We start from the raw sequence: 15,801 nt of genomic DNA, 5'->3' as shown, positions 1-15,801 counted from the left end.
TTAGACACCCCTTGTCTAAGGGTTGATTTGATACCAGATTGGCTAATAGTCTCTAATGTTCAGACCGTCACCTTATTTGTAGGTGTATTGTAACTGGAATACAAACAGACTAGACCCTGGGGTATTTGCACYGTGCACATCCGTGAGGAGTTGGGTACATTGTSACTTCGTTTATTTATAGCTATGTACCATAGTTAAAAGTAGGTCATTTGCATTAAAACTATTMRATAGTTTTTCCCCCTTCCAGTTTGGGTAGCCTTTGATTTATTTCTAGACTGCAGTCAAATGGAGCTTGCCGCAGTCTTTTTATCCCCGTTTCATTTGCCTCAACATCATGAGCAACCCGGGAAAAAATTAACTCATTTTGTTAAGCTTTGGTTGTTTTGAGCTTAACCGCAACCTGTCAAATAATATGGTAGTTGTAACCTTTTTCTTTACTGCAGTAACATCAACATTCTAGTTTGGATCTAATGTGTAGAAAACAAATCATACGTTTGAATGTCTGACCTCTTCACTAACCTTTCAAGAAAATAACGTGTGCTTGTGAAAGAGTTATACAGAAACAATCCAGTATTGAGAATTCAGGTGTTTAACTTGTGAATTCACACATCGCAGTACACCTACGTTCAGGTGACCATTGTCTTGGTTCTGGGTCAGATTTGACCTTTTGTGGCACATTTTGCACTTGCTTTGTGGTTTTTGTCTTCGTTTCAATACAGTTTCACTCACCTTGGTGAACTCAAGTGGTTGATCTGTGCATGCACAAGAATAAGGAAATGCATAAGTTGCGTTGTACTCAATATGACTGTACCCTGCGGTTTGTTGAGAAAGTGAATTTAAATTGCATACTGTTTAATAAAACAAATGACCAGAATTCTCTACTGTGACTTATTGCATCTTTTTCTTTATGGTGTTGATGGTTACTTCAGTCCAGTTCACAACCACCTCCTTCCCCCATAACCATTCCCATACCTAATCCCATTTTAAAGAATGCATTAGGCCTGCTGCTCTTGATTATGCCACATAGAAATTGTGCCTGTTACCTTCCTAGTTCGTTTTTTTTTGGTTGGCTGCTGAGTGCGAGTTAGGTCGTAGGCCTAGTGATGTCCTTGTAATGTGAATGCTTACTTGATAGAGAACTGATGGTAGCATGAAGAACTGGAATAGTTTGGAATGTTGTGGAAGCTATCTCTATGGATATGTTAAACAGTATTTCTGTGTTGATGGGCTTGCTCTTGGGGTTTTAAGCCTGGGTCTTTCAAGTAGCCTGGATTGTTGTGACTTCCTGATAAAAGCCCATATTACTAATAGAATGTATTTTATTTGGTTGAGATTTAAACAATAATTTTAGACAATTGGATGGATTGATTCATATTTAATTCCCCACTCGACTGTTTTGCCTGCACCGAAATAGAACAAAGTGCTTTAGTAGACTTTGTCTCTCGTAGTGTCTTCGGGGTCTGGTTCTCATGTTGTAGCTGGAATAACAACTTTGAGTGAGACGCTGAAACTATTGGTAGTGAACGCTAAAGCCATGGGCTGCTGTAGATCCATACAATGACAATATATGCTGGCTACAGATTGTGTGCGTGTCTGCCCTCGATGTGAGATTTTATCTATGTAGCCTACCTAAAGCTATGTCACGGGATGTACTTCTCTATGCCTGCGCTGTCACGGCTGGGTTACGTCTTCTGTGTATTATTTTTAGTTGATTATCTCTAGTGATTTTACTTCAATAAATCATTGTTTATTACAATCTTGTTTCATGTGTCGTGGTAAACTAGTGTTTATTTTCATGTCTAACACTACAATTCCATAGGCTTAACATTGACATAGCCTAGTTCTCTTTAGGATCTGACTTTTTGAACAATGTGAATTATTATTGTTAATCTTGCAATGATACTTCCCACCTCTAGGATGTATGCAATTGATGAGTTATTTTTCTTGCCGCCTGAGTATTGTTATTCCTGAAAAGTATTCTATTCAAGCCTTACACTTCGAGGCCTAGGCAATGTTTAACGTTGACAGATTATTTGATAGGTCCTCTAATCAGATGATTGTGTTAAGTGGCTTGCACAACCAATAAGCTGAAGCCCACACTTGTGGGTTAGTGACATTCCTCTTATTGCTCTTAGAATTGATGGGGAAAGAAGCAGATGGAGGATTATTGAGGCAGGATTCATTCCAAGTTCAAATGTATTCTCCCATTCAAACACCTGGAATGTTTCTTGTTACTGTGTGTTTTGTCACAACTTTTAGGCAGCTACTAGCCTTGCAATTGCAAACAAAAAAAGGCTACAGTACAGGACATGCAGCTAGGCTGCTGCGTTGGGAGACCTGTGCCTGTCAGACAGGCCGTTTGTCAGGGCCAGGCCAACCGGTAGCTCCAGTAAAGATTGCTTCTCATTATGCTTAGCTGACACTGGTCTATGCTGGCAGGCCTGTGTAGAGGGAGAGTTGGAACTCCACAGAGCTTTCAGTAGGGACAGAACTGATTGAGGACTCCCTCTCCCACCCAACATCAGCTGCCTGCCAGTGTGGAGACTCTTTCCTGCCACTGTCAGCCAATGAGTCCCCTTGATGTCTGGCCAGGCTGACTGTCAGTAACATGTTTAGTGATTGGCACGAGTGTGGTCTTTTCCAGTGTAGTGAAGGGGCTAATATATGATTGCTTTTTATATGCTGATGAAAATGTCATTTTTATAGTTTTTATTGAGCTTATTTTTCTAAGCCTACAATTTATTGGGAAGGGTGGGTATTCACAGATGGGAAAATGTGTTCTTTACCCCATGGAACAATGTCTAAACATCAAACCCCATTTTTCTTACAACCGCTTGCTCATGTGACTCATGTATGGTCCATGATGTACAATGAGAATAAACCCCATATCTTACAAAATTGATCTTGAAATGGTCTTTCTTGTGTGAAATTCACTTTGTTGATCTGAAAGGGATTGTATGTGTGTGTGTCAGAGGGAGTTTGCATGCATGCCTGTTTGTCCATATATACAATGGAAACACCTGCCTGTTGAATTAACACTTCGTTTACACTCTGTCCACAGATCAAGGCAAAAAACTATGACAAGGTAGAAAAGGTGAGTGCCARTCATACCAAAGTCCCCTCCCATTGGCCTTACAGGGGACTGAGACAGAATCAACCAACCATGGCAAAGGGAGGTTCCACCTCCCTGTCACTGGATGGAAACCAACATGGTTCTGACTCATCCAGTGTTGCCCTTAACAACTGAAGAAGCCATTTAAGTCACCTCTGTAATATATTAAGGATCAAGCCAAACCCATAAAATGTAGCTGCATGCTTTACTGCAGTACAACAGTAAATCTACAATTCACAAGAGTGGAAAATCATTGTTTATTGCCACTTGTTAAAGTCACAGAACATGTATTGATAACCCACAGGCAACACTAAACACTTAGCAGCTCAAACTTTTCTGTCTGGTGCAGATGTTTTTACTATGTTGGTACTGTCTATTAACCATCCCCTGAAACTGAAAGGAAAAGTAGTTCTCATTTTCACCAAGGTGGGTTCAGTCTTTTATAGCAGCAGCACGTTGCAAAACCCTTGTGTACACTGCTGTTTCTATCTCCAGCTGTGGTACAGTGTGGCTGCTGTCTGTCAGYGAGCTCTGTTCCGCTGGTTCTCCTGCCAGGGTAGGCATTAGGTCACTTTCTATTAGGCAGCCCTCCCTAGAGAGAATCCCCTACTTCCCCTTTTATACACGGAAACACACTACAAATCACCCAGCGTATCTATTTCTCAGTATGACCGTGGGGAATGATTGAGTGCACACTGTTGTCTGAAGCGTTAATTTTCAGTAGACCGATATGTTTTTGAATGCGTGAAAGTGAAACGAGGCCCTTCCCTCCTGCTGTAGTTGTTTCAGAGATGTCTGATGAAAGTGCTGCACATCGACCTGTGGAAATGCTACCTCTCCTACGTCCGAGAGACCAAAGGAAAGCTACCCAGCTACAAGTAGGTTCACCTGTTACACAGGAAAGGAATTGGAGGGGGACGGGCTCTTCCTGTGCTCACACACAATCTTAACCATTCACCAATGCATTTCACAGTGGTAACACAACACCCTATTTTGACAAATGTTGCCAGTGCATGTCTTGATATTGTGATGTAACACAAGTCCTAACCCAGCCCTGCTTGACCATCACCAGAGAGAAGATGGCACAGGCGTATGACTTTGCGCTGGATAAAATCGGCATGGAGATCATGTCCTACCAGGTAAATCAAAGTATATTGGCAATTAAATGTTATAACAAGTTTGTTAAAAATATGCAATCAGAAATGGGTTTCCAAGCCATGATCTCTAATTCTTCTGCTCTCCCCTCAGATATGGGTGGACTACATCAACTTCCTCAAAGGAGTGTAAGTATGGCTCTTAACACAATACTTTGTTGTTGTTTTCGTTCATTAAAAAGTACTTCAAGTCCCTAATTCCCTAGCCTTGTGTTCTTCCAGTGAGGCGGTTGGTTCGTACGCTGAAAACCAGCGAATCACGGCGGTGCGCAGGGTCTACCAGAGGGGCTGTGTGAACCCTATGATCAACATCGAGCAGCTCTGGAGAGACTACAGCAAGTATGAGGAGGTAAGACCAATGACCTATGACTCATATGGAGGGCTGAATAAGGAACCACATGAGGGGTAGCAGAACATTGCTTTCGTGTGCCATTGATCTCATCTGTCAGTGGTGCTAAGTAGCCTGGTGTTGTACAAACAGGGCATCAACGTACATCTGGCCAAGAAGATGATTGAGGACCGCAGCAGAGACTACATGAACGCTAGGAGAGTGGCCAAGGTAAGGTACTCACATACACACTATGATGAGGTAAACGGATTCATACTGTCTGGTAAATGATTTAATGATTGTGAGCTGATGTAAAACTGTCTATTCAGGAATATGAGACTGTGATGAAGGGTCTGGATAGGAACGCCCCCTCGGTGCCCCCCCAGAACTCCCCCCAGGAGGCGGTGCAGGTGGAGATGTGGAAGAAGTACATCCAATGGGAGAAGAGCAACCCGCTCCGCACAGAGGACCAGACACTCATCACTAAGAGAGGTGTGGTGGGGGGAACAGTGATTCATATAGCTAGTGGTGGTGGGGGGGCGAACAGTGCATTTCATATAGCTAATAGGTGGCCAGGGAAAGTTGATTCATATATCTAGTGGTGGTGGGGGGAACACTGACTCATATAGCTAGTGTGGTGGGGGGGACATGATTCATATAGTGCGTGTGAGGGGAACAGTGATTCATATAGCTAGTGGTGTCGTGGGGGGGAACAGTGATTCATATAGCTAGTGGTGGTGGGGGAACAGTGATCACATAGCTAGTGGGGGGGGGGGCAAGTGATTCATATAGCTAGTGGTGGTGGGGGGGAACAGTGATTCATATAGCTATGTGGTGGGGGGGAACAGTGATTCATAATAGCTAGTGGTGGTGGGGGGAACAGTGATTCATATAGCTAGGTGGTGGGGGGGAACAGGATTCATATAGTAGTGGTGGGGGGGGGAACAGTGATTCATATAGCTAGTGGTGGTGGGGGGAACAGTGATTCATATAGCTAGTGTGGTGGGGTGGGACAGTGATTCATATAGCTATGTGGTGGGGGGGAACAGTGATTCATATAGTTTAGTGGTGGTGGGGGAACAGTGATTCATATAGCTAGTGGTGGTGGGGGGAACAGTGATTCATATAGCTAGTGGTGGTGGGGGAACATGGATCATATAGCTGTGGTCGGTGGGGGGGAACAGTGCATTATATAGCTATGTGGTGGGGGGGAACAGTGATTCATCATAGTTAGTGGTGGTGGGGGGAACAGTGATATCATATATGCATAGTGTGGTGGGGGGGAACAGTGATTCATATAGCTAGTGGGTGGTGGGGGGGAACAGTGATTCATATAGAAGTGTGTGGTGGGGGGGAACAGTGATTCATATAGCTGGTGGGGTGGGGGGGAGACAGTGATTCAATATAGCTAGTGGTGTGGGTGGGGACAGTGATCATTATATATGGTGGTGGTGGGGGGGGAACAGTGATTCATATAATATGTGGTGGTGGGGGGAACAGTGATTCATATAGCTGGTGGTGGTGGGGGGGAAAGTGATCATATACTGGTGGTGTGTGGGGACAGTGATTCATATATATACTATGGTGGTGGTGGGGGGGAACAGTGATTCAATATAGTGGTGGTGGTGGGGGGGGACAGTGATTCATATAGCTGTGGTGGTGGTGGGGGACAGTGATCATAGATTGGTGTGGTGGGGAGAACAGTGATTCATATTATAATGGTGGTGGTGGGGGGGAACAAGTGATTCATATATAGCTGGTCGGTGGTGGTGGGGGAACAGTGATCCTATAGCTAGGTGGTGTGTGGTGGGGGGGGGGACATGATTACTATAGTGGTGGTGTGGTGTGTGAACTTGATATATTATACCATCAGACTTATAGGCACAGTAAAGTTGAAGAAATCCAGTGTTGCCCTAATGTTGTAATGTGTCGCCGTTGCAGTGATGTTTGCCTATGAGCAGTGTCTGTTGGTGCTGGGTCATCACCCTGACGTGTGGTATGAGGCTGCCCAGTATCTGGACCAGTCCAGTAAACTACTGCAGAGAAGGGGTAAGAGAGGCAGCTGGATGGCACAATGTGTCCTCATTGGAATGGGTTTCCTCCAGTAAAAGATATGTTATATATTTTAGACCTTACTGTCATATGGTTTTTAAATGCCAGACTTGACCCTTTCTTCCACTCCTCAGGACATGAACAACTCTAAGGTGTTCAGTGGACGAAGCAGCTAACATCTACGAGCGCGCCATCGGTACTCTACTGAAGAAGAAACATGCTGCTGTACTTTTCATTCGCTGACTACGAGGAGGTGAGCTGCACGAACACCAATCATCTGTCACGGAACACTTGCCGAAACAAAAAAACTCAGGTCATAATATGAAGATGTAAAGGGTTGCCAAGGAAATGTAGAATTGACTGTCATCCATAAATGATTAGTGCATCTTTCACTGCAGACGTATTAATTTGTCTCGTCTCGTTCCTATTAAGACTAATTAATTGGATTATTCCGGAGCATCCTAGTGTTGAGTTAAGTTGTGTGATGGTGAACCAGTATAAACATGTTGAATAGAGGTCAGGAAATGTTTGACAGGCATTTAATTGATGAATGAGCTAACCCACATCTCTCCTCTTTTCAGAGTCGATTGAAGCATGAAAAGGTCCACAGCATCTACAACCGTCTGCTGGCCATCGAGGACATCGACCCCACGCTGGTCTACATCCAGTACATGAAGTTTTTGCAGGCGGGCCGAGGCATCAAGTCAGGCCGCATCATCTTTAAAAAGGCCCGGGAGGACATGCGCACGCGTCACCACGTCTACGTGACTGCAGCACTGATGTAGTACTACTGCAGTAAGGTGGTATACATAGGCTATCGGTTGACGGATGATGGAGAACTGAAAACATTGACTTGAAAATAGCATTTGATGACAAAAACGACAATTAATTAATGCATATATGATTTCATCTGTTGTTCCTGTGTCTCTGTGGCCTTAGCCTGACACCCGTGCCAACAGTGCAAAGAGAGATATAAGGGGAAACATTCTGTCTCAATGTTTGGTCTTCCGTTACCTTCCCTACAAGGACAAATCAATGGCTTCAAGATATTTGAACTGGGCTTGAAGAAATATGGAGACATTCCAGAATATATACTTCATACATCGATTACCTCTCACACCTTAATGGTAAGTGACAAGTGACGGATTCATTTATTGAGACTTGTCATATCACCCTCTTGTGTAACAATAACACAACCACGGGTAGTAAGCTGCCATGGCAAACATCATTGAGATTGTATAGTTGTTAAGCGATGGTGTTGAAGGCTACAGGGGATCCAATATCAGTGTATTTGTTCAACATCTGATCCTATTCTCTCTATGACTTAGACCTAGTGACATCCTCTATCAATTACTCATATAGTCAAACTAGATAAAAACCCAGGCAGAGGCGGTCTATAGACGGCTGCTGTGTGTGTTTCTTTATTCATTGACGTGTATATACTGAACAAAAATATAAACCCAACATCCAAGATTTTACTGAGTTACAGTTTCATAGGAAATCAGTCAATTGAAATAAATAAATGAGCCCTAATCTATAGATTTTACATGACTGGGATACAGATATTAGCTCGTTGGTCACAGATCCCTTAAAAACAAAAGGTGGGGGCGATCAGAAAACCAGTCAGTATCTGGTGTGACCACCATTTGCCTCATGCAGCGCAACAAGTCTCCTTCGCATAGAGTTGATCAGGCTGTTGATTGTGGCCGGTGAACTGTTGTCCCACTCCTCTTCAATGGCTGAGCTAAGTTGCTGGATATTGATGGGAACAGGAACACGCTGTCGTACACGTCGATCCAGAACATCCCAAACATGCTCAATGGGTGACTTGTCTAKTGATTATGCAGGCMATGGAAGAACTGAGACATTTWCAGCTTCCAGGAATTGTGTACAGATCCTTGCGTCATGGGGCCGTGCATTATCATGCTGAAATATGAGGTGATGGCGGCGGATGAATGGCACGACAATGGGCCCCAGGATTTCATCACGATATATCTGTGCGTTCATATTGCCTTTGATAAAATGCAGTTGTGTTCGTTGTCCGTAGCTTATGACTGCCCATACCATAACCCCACCACCACCATGGGGCACTCTGTTCACAACGTTGACATCAGCAAACCGCTCGCCCACATGATGCCATACACGTGGTCTGTGGTTGTGAGGCCTGTTGGACATACTGCCAAATTCTCTAAAAAGATATTGGGGGTGACTTAACATTAAATTCTCTGGCAACAGCTCTGATGGACATTCCTGCAGTCAGCATGCTAATTTAATGCCCCCTCGACTTCAGACACCTGTGGCATTGTGTTGTGTGACAAAACTGTAGATTTTACAGTGGCCTGTTATTGTCCCCAGCACAAGGTGCACCTGTGTAATGATCATGCTATTTAAAACCTCCTACAGGGTCGGTGTCCCCCCCGCGGGACGGTTGAGCTAACGTAGGCTAATGTGATTAGCATGAGGTTGTAAGTAACAAGAACATTTCCCAGAACATAGACATATCTGATATTGGCAGAAAGCTTAAATTATTTTTAATCTAACTGCGCTGTCCAATTTTCAGTAGCTATTACAGTGAAAGAATACCATGCTATTGTTTGAGGAGAGTGCACAGTTATGAACTTGAAAATGTATTAATAAACCAATTAGGCACATTTGGGCAGTCTTGATGCAACATTTTGAACAGAAATGCAATGGTTCATTGGATCAGTCTTAAACGTTGCACATACACTGCTGCCTCTAGGTGCCAAATTCTATATTGCGCTTAGATTTCTAAGTCATATTTTGTCCTTTCTCTTATTCACTTTCTCATATTTTGGCCTTCTAACAGCATGTTTTTTTTTGTTGTATTATCTTTTACCAGATCTAATGTGTGTTATTCTCCTACATTAATTTCCCATTTCCACAAACTTCAGTGTTTCCTTTCAAATGGTATCAGGAATATTCATATCCTTGATTCAGGTCCTGAGCTACAGGCAGTTAGATTTGGGTATATCATTTTAGGCAAAAATAGAAAAAAGGGTCTGGTCCTTTATTAATCAGCTTTTTGATATGCCACCCCTGTMAGGTGGATGGATTTTCTTGGCAAAGGAGAAATGCTCACTAACAGATGTAAACAAATTTGCACAAAATTTGAGMTAAATAATATTTTTGTGTGTATGGAACATTTCTGGGATGAAACATGGGACCAACACTTTACATGTTCATTTTATACACTGCTCAAAAAAATAAAGGGAACACTTAAACAACACAATGTAACTCCAAGTCAATCATACTTCTGTGAAATCAAACTGTCCCACTTAGGAAGCAAACACTGATTGACAGAAATTTCACATTGCTGTGGTGACAAGATGGATAGACAAAAGGTGAAATTATATGCAATTAGCAAGACACCCCAATAAAGACTGATGTCTGCAGGTGGCTGCACCCAGACCACTTCTCATTCCATGATGTTCCCTGGCTGATTGTTTTGCTGTCACTTTTGAGATGCTGGCGGTTGCTCTCACTTCTAGTGTAGCATGCAGACGGATCTACAACCACACAAGTGGCTCAGGTAGTGCGTCATCCAGGATGGCACAGTCAAATGCGAGCTGTTGGCAGAGGTTTGGCTGTGTCTGTCAGGCGAGTGTCCAAGCATTGAGGCGCTACCAGAGACAGGCCAGTACATCAGGAGACGTTGGAGGAGCGTAGGAGGAACAACCCAGCAGCAGGACCGCTACCACCGCCTTTGTTGCAAGGGAGCACGTGCCTGAGCCCTGCAAAATGCCTCCAAGCAGCCACAAATGTGCATGTGTCAGCATTTATGGTCTCACAAGGCTCTGAGGATCTCATCTCGGTACCTAATGGCAGTCAGGCTACCTCTGCAGGCACATGGAGGGCTGTGCGGCCCCACAAAAGGAAATGCCACCCCACACCATGACTGACCCACCGCCAAACCGGTCATGCTGAGAGATGTTCAGGCAGCAGAACGTTCTCCGCGGCGTCTCCAGACTCTGTCACGTCTGTCACATGTGCTCATGTGCTCAGTGTGAACCTGCTTTCATCTGTGAAAGCACAGGCGCCAGTGGCGAATTTGCCAATCTTGGTGTTCTTTGGCAAATTGCCCAAACGTCCTGCACGTGTTGGCGCTGTAAGCACAAACCCCCACCTGTGACGTCGGGCCCTCATACCAACCCTCATGTGAGTCTGTTCTGACCGTCTTGAGCAGACACATGCACATTGCTGCTGGAGGTCATTTTGCAGGGCTCAGGCAGTGCTCCACCTTGCATAAAGGCTCGGAGGTAGCGTCCTGCTGCTGGGTTGTTTGCCCTCCTACGGCCTCCTCCACGTCTCCTGATGTACTGGCCTGCTCCTGGTAGCGCCTCCATGCTCTGGACACTACGCTGACAGACACAGCAAACCTTCTTGCCACAGCTCGCATTGATGTGCCATCCTGGATGAGCTGCACTACCTGAGCCACTTGTGTGGGTTGTAGACTCCGTCTCATGCTACCACTAGAGTGAGAGCACCGCCAGCATTCAAAAGTGACCAAAACATCAGCCAGGAAGCATAGGAACTGAGAAATTGGTCTGTGGTCACACACCACTCAGAATCAGTCCTTTATTGGGGTGTCTTGCTAATTGCCTATAATTTCCACCTTTCGTCTATTCCATTTGCACAAACAAAGACATGAATATTTAATCAGTGTTGCTTCCTAAGTGGACAGTTTGATTTCACAGAAGTTGATTGACTTGGAGTTACATTGTGTTGTTAAGTGTTCCCTTATTTTTTTTGAGAGTGTATTTTTTGGTCAGTGTAGATAGGTGTTATGCTGTAAGTAGGAGACAGATGCTGAGGCATTATCTGCAACATAATGTAGATTCATGAGTTTGGAGGCCTCACCTCTTTCTCTGACCGCCCTCCAGAGAACAACAAACACCAGAGTTCTGTTTGAGCGTGTTCTCACTCGGAAGCCTGTCGCCAAAGAGAAGTCTGGGTATGAGGAATTATGTTCCTACAACACCCACATTAGATCTGTTTGTTATTGTGTTATTAAGAAAACACCACATTAATCTGTCTTTATGTTTTATTATAGAACATCCACATTAGATCTGTCTTATTGTTTTATTATAGAACACCCACATTAGATCTGTCTCTTATTGATTTGATTTATAGAACATCCACATTAGAATCTTGTCTGTTATTGTTATTATAGAACATCCACATTAGATCTGTCTTATTGTTATTATAAACATCCACATTAGATCTGTCTGTTATTGTTTATTTATAGAACATCCCACATTAGATCTGTCTGTTATTTGTTCTATTATAGAACACCACTTAGATCTGTCGTTATTGGGTTATTATAGAACATCCACATAGATCTCTGTTTATTGTGTTATTATAGAACATCCACATTAGATCTGTCTGTTATTGTTTATTATAGAACATCCACATTAGATCTGTCTGTTATTGTTTAATTAACGGCCTGTGTGTTTGTCAACACCTCTCCCCAGTGAGATCTGGCACGTTTCTTGGCCTTTGAGAGTAACATCGGGACCTGGCCAGTATCCGAAGGTGGAGCGCAGGCGTTTCACAGCCTTCAAGGGACGAGTACGAAGGCAAAAAACAGCCCGCGCTGTGGACAGATACAAGTTCATGGACCTTGTACCCCTGCTCTGCTAGCGAGCTCAAAGCTCTCGGATACAAGGTCTGTACAACTGGTCATTCTACAGCTACATTTACACAGGAAGATGATTCGACTGCTAGGTTCTTCACGACTCTTCAATAGAAACAAGATTCTATGGCTATGAAACAAGTGGACCATTGGTGTGTTCTCTCTTGTTTCAACTCTTCAATCATGTGAGGGTAAAGATATCTGTTTAGAATTCTATGATTTTAAAACCTGTGTGTGGCAGGACGTGTCCCGTGCCAACACTGGCGCGTGGCTCCAGACAGAACGTGGTACTCCATCAGCTCCCACGCAAAAGGACGACGCCGACCGCAAACCAGAGTACCCCAAACCTGACACCAGCCAGATATCCCCTACCAACCACGACACATGCCCGTACGACTTACCCCTCCTCTCCCCCTAACCAGCTACCAACCTGCTAGTAGTACCTTACCCCCTCCTCTACCCCTACAGCTACCATACTGGCTAGTAGGTACCTTACCCCTCCTCTCCCCCTACCAGCTACCATACCTGCTAGTACGTACCTTTACCCCTTCCTCTACCCCTACCAAAACCACGACACACTGGCCCGTACGTACCCTTATACCCCCCTTTCTTTTTCCCCCTACCGAGCTACCATACCTGGCTAGTAGGTACCTTACCCCTTCCTCTACCCCTACCAGCTACCATACCTTCTGTACGTACCTTACCCCTCCTCTACCCCTAACCAGCTACCATACCTGTCCTGTACGTACCTTACCCCTCCTCTACCCCTACCAGCTACCATACCTGGCAGTACGTACCTTACCCTCCCTACCCCTACCAGCTACCATACCTGGCCTGTACGTACCTTACCCCTCTCTACCCCTACCAGCTACCATACCTGCCTTACGTACCTTACTCCCCTCCTCTACCCCTACCAGCTACCATACCTGGACTGTACGTACCTTACCCCCTCCTCTACCCACCGCTACCTACCGTACCTTACTCCTACCCCTCAGCTATATGACTTCTTACGACCCGTACCCCTCCTCTACCCCACCACTACCCACACCTCCTGTACGTACCTACCCCCTCCTCTACCCCATACCAGCTACACATACCTTCCGTACGGACCCTACTACCACCACTACCCCTACACAAGCTACCATACCCGTCCCGTGACTACCTTACCCCCTCCTCTTCCCCACACCTACGACACCTTGAATCTTACCTCCTCACATCTACCTACCAGCTGTACCTATATCTGCTAGTGAGACCTACCCCTCCTTACCCTACCAGCTACCACACCTCTAGTAGGTACCTTGACCCCCCTCTACCCTACCAGCTACCACACCTGGCTAGTAGGTACCTTACCCCTCCTTACCCCTACCAGCTACCAACACCGTGGCTAGTAGGTACCTTACCCTCCTCTCACCCTACCAGCTACCACCACCTCGCTGTAGTAACCTTACCCCCTCTATCCCTACCAGCTGACCACACCTGTTAGTAGTACCTTACCCGCCTCCTCTACCCCTACCAGCGACCAACACCTGCGCTAGTAGGTAACCTACCCCTCCTCATTACCCATACCAGCTACCAACACACTAAAGCTATCCTTACCCCCTCTACCCCTACAGCTACCAACACCTGCTAGTAGTACCTTACCCCTCCTCTTTTACCCCTACCAGCTTACCACACCGTGGCTTAGTAGGTACCTTACCCTCCCTCCTGACCCCTACCATCTACCACACCTGGCTAGTAGGTACCTTATCTCTCTACCCCTACCAGCTACCACACCTGCTAGTAGGTACCTTACCCCTCCTCTACCCCTTACCAGCTACACACCTGGCAATAGTAGAAGTACCTTATCTCCTCTCTACCCCTACCATGCTACCACCCCTGGCGTAGTAGTACCTTATCCCTCCTACCCCGACCAGCTACCACACCTGGCTAGTAGAAGACCTTATCCCTCCTCTATCCCCAACCAACTATCACACCTGGCTATAGGTACCTACCCCTCCTCTACCCTACCCACTCACACCACTGGCTAGTAGGTACCCTACCCCTCCTCTACCCTACCAGCTATCACACACCTGGCTAGTAGTAACCTTATCCCTCCTCTACTCCCTACCAGGCTACCACACCGGCTGTAGTAGACCTTACCCCTCTCAATACCCTACCAGGCTACCCCACCTGGCTTAGGTAGTACCTTTACCCCTCTAACCCCTACCAGCTACCACACCTCTGTAGACCTATACCCCCTCCTCTTCCCCTGACCAGCTACCACAACCTCGCTAGTAGGACCTTACCCCCCCTCTACCCCTACCAAGCTACCACACCTGCTAGTTAAAAAATAGTACCTTACCCTCCTCTACCCCTACCAGCTACCACACCTGGCTAGTAGTACCTTAACCCTCCTCTATCCTCCTACCAGCTGACACACCTGGCTAGTAGGTACCTTAACCCCCTCTACCCCTACCATCACCACACCGGCTAGTAGTACCTTACCTCTCCTCCTTTACCCCTACACACCAAGCTACCAACTACTTGGCTAGTAGGTACCTTACCCCCCTCCTCTTACCCCTCCAGAACCAACCTGGCGGATTCCTCCACCTACACTACACACCTGGTAGTAAGTACCCTATCCCTCCTCACCCACCAGACCAACACCGGCTAGTAGTACCTTCCCCTCCTAACCCCTACCAGCTAACCACAACCTGGCTAGTACGTACCTTAATCCCCTCCTTCTACGCCCTACATCCCACACCTGGCTAGTAGCTACCTTATCCCTCCTCTACCCCTACCAGCACCACACCTGGCTGTAGTACAGCTCAAAGACACCTTACCTTATCCCTCCTCTACTCCCTACCAGCTACCACACCTGGCTAGTAGTATACCAAACTATATGCCTTACATCCTATAGCCTCCCCTCTCTACCCCTACCAGCTACCCACACCTGGCTATATGTACCTAACCCCCCTCTACCCTACCATGCTACCCACACCTGGCTTAAGTAGTACCTTACTCCCTCCTCTACCCCTACAGCTACCACACCTGCTTAGTAGGGTACCTTACACCCCTCCCCTCCGTACACCCCATACCATCCCCACGCTACACCCCACCTGGCTAGTAGACTTACCCCCTCTACCCCTACCAGCTACCACACCGCTAGTCTCCTTCCCTAAACCATGGCATCCCTCCCCCCTACCCCTGACTATTACCTCACCTCTCCTCTTCCCCTGACCAGCTACCACACTGCTAGAGTTACCCTTCCCACTCACCCGGTAAGGTACCCCTTACCACCCACTAACTGCAGTATCCTTCCGCCTACCGACCAGCTCCACACCTGCTAAATGTTAAGCCTTACCCCTCCTCTACCCTACCAGCTACCCCACACTGTACTAGTACTGTACTCCTTTCTAACTACCACCTCAATACACCCCTTACCCACTACCAAACACCTGGTATAGTAACCTTACCCCCTCCTCTTCCCCTACCAGCTAACCACCACCTGATCTCTCCTGCG

At 46.0% G+C, this 15,801-nt stretch overlaps 1 long non-coding RNA gene and 1 pseudogene across 1 annotated transcript; one reads left to right on the top strand and one right to left on the bottom strand.

Annotated features, from left to right (window-relative positions):
* The first annotated feature begins 3,061 nt into the window (after positions 1-3,061).
* Positions 3,062-12,717, top strand: LOC112079184 (cleavage stimulation factor subunit 3-like; annotated as a pseudogene).
* A 31-nt stretch (positions 12,718-12,748) lies between these two features.
* Positions 12,749-13,169, bottom strand: LOC139027067 (uncharacterized). The gene is made up of 3 exons (XR_011479099.1): positions 13,129-13,169; positions 12,936-13,082; positions 12,749-12,824 (listed from the first exon to the last, which is right to left on the bottom strand). It is a non-coding gene; the product is annotated as an uncharacterized lncRNA (long non-coding RNA).
* Between the last annotated feature and the right edge of the window lie 2,632 nt (positions 13,170-15,801).

This window comes from Salvelinus sp. IW2-2015, unplaced genomic scaffold (assembly GCF_002910315.2).
Source record: "Salvelinus sp. IW2-2015 unplaced genomic scaffold, ASM291031v2 Un_scaffold7156, whole genome shotgun sequence".
Taxonomy (NCBI): Eukaryota; Metazoa; Chordata; class Actinopteri; order Salmoniformes; family Salmonidae; genus Salvelinus; species Salvelinus sp. IW2-2015.
The sequence above is the reverse complement of the archived record's forward strand: the minus strand, read 5'-3'. Positions and strand labels throughout refer to the sequence as shown.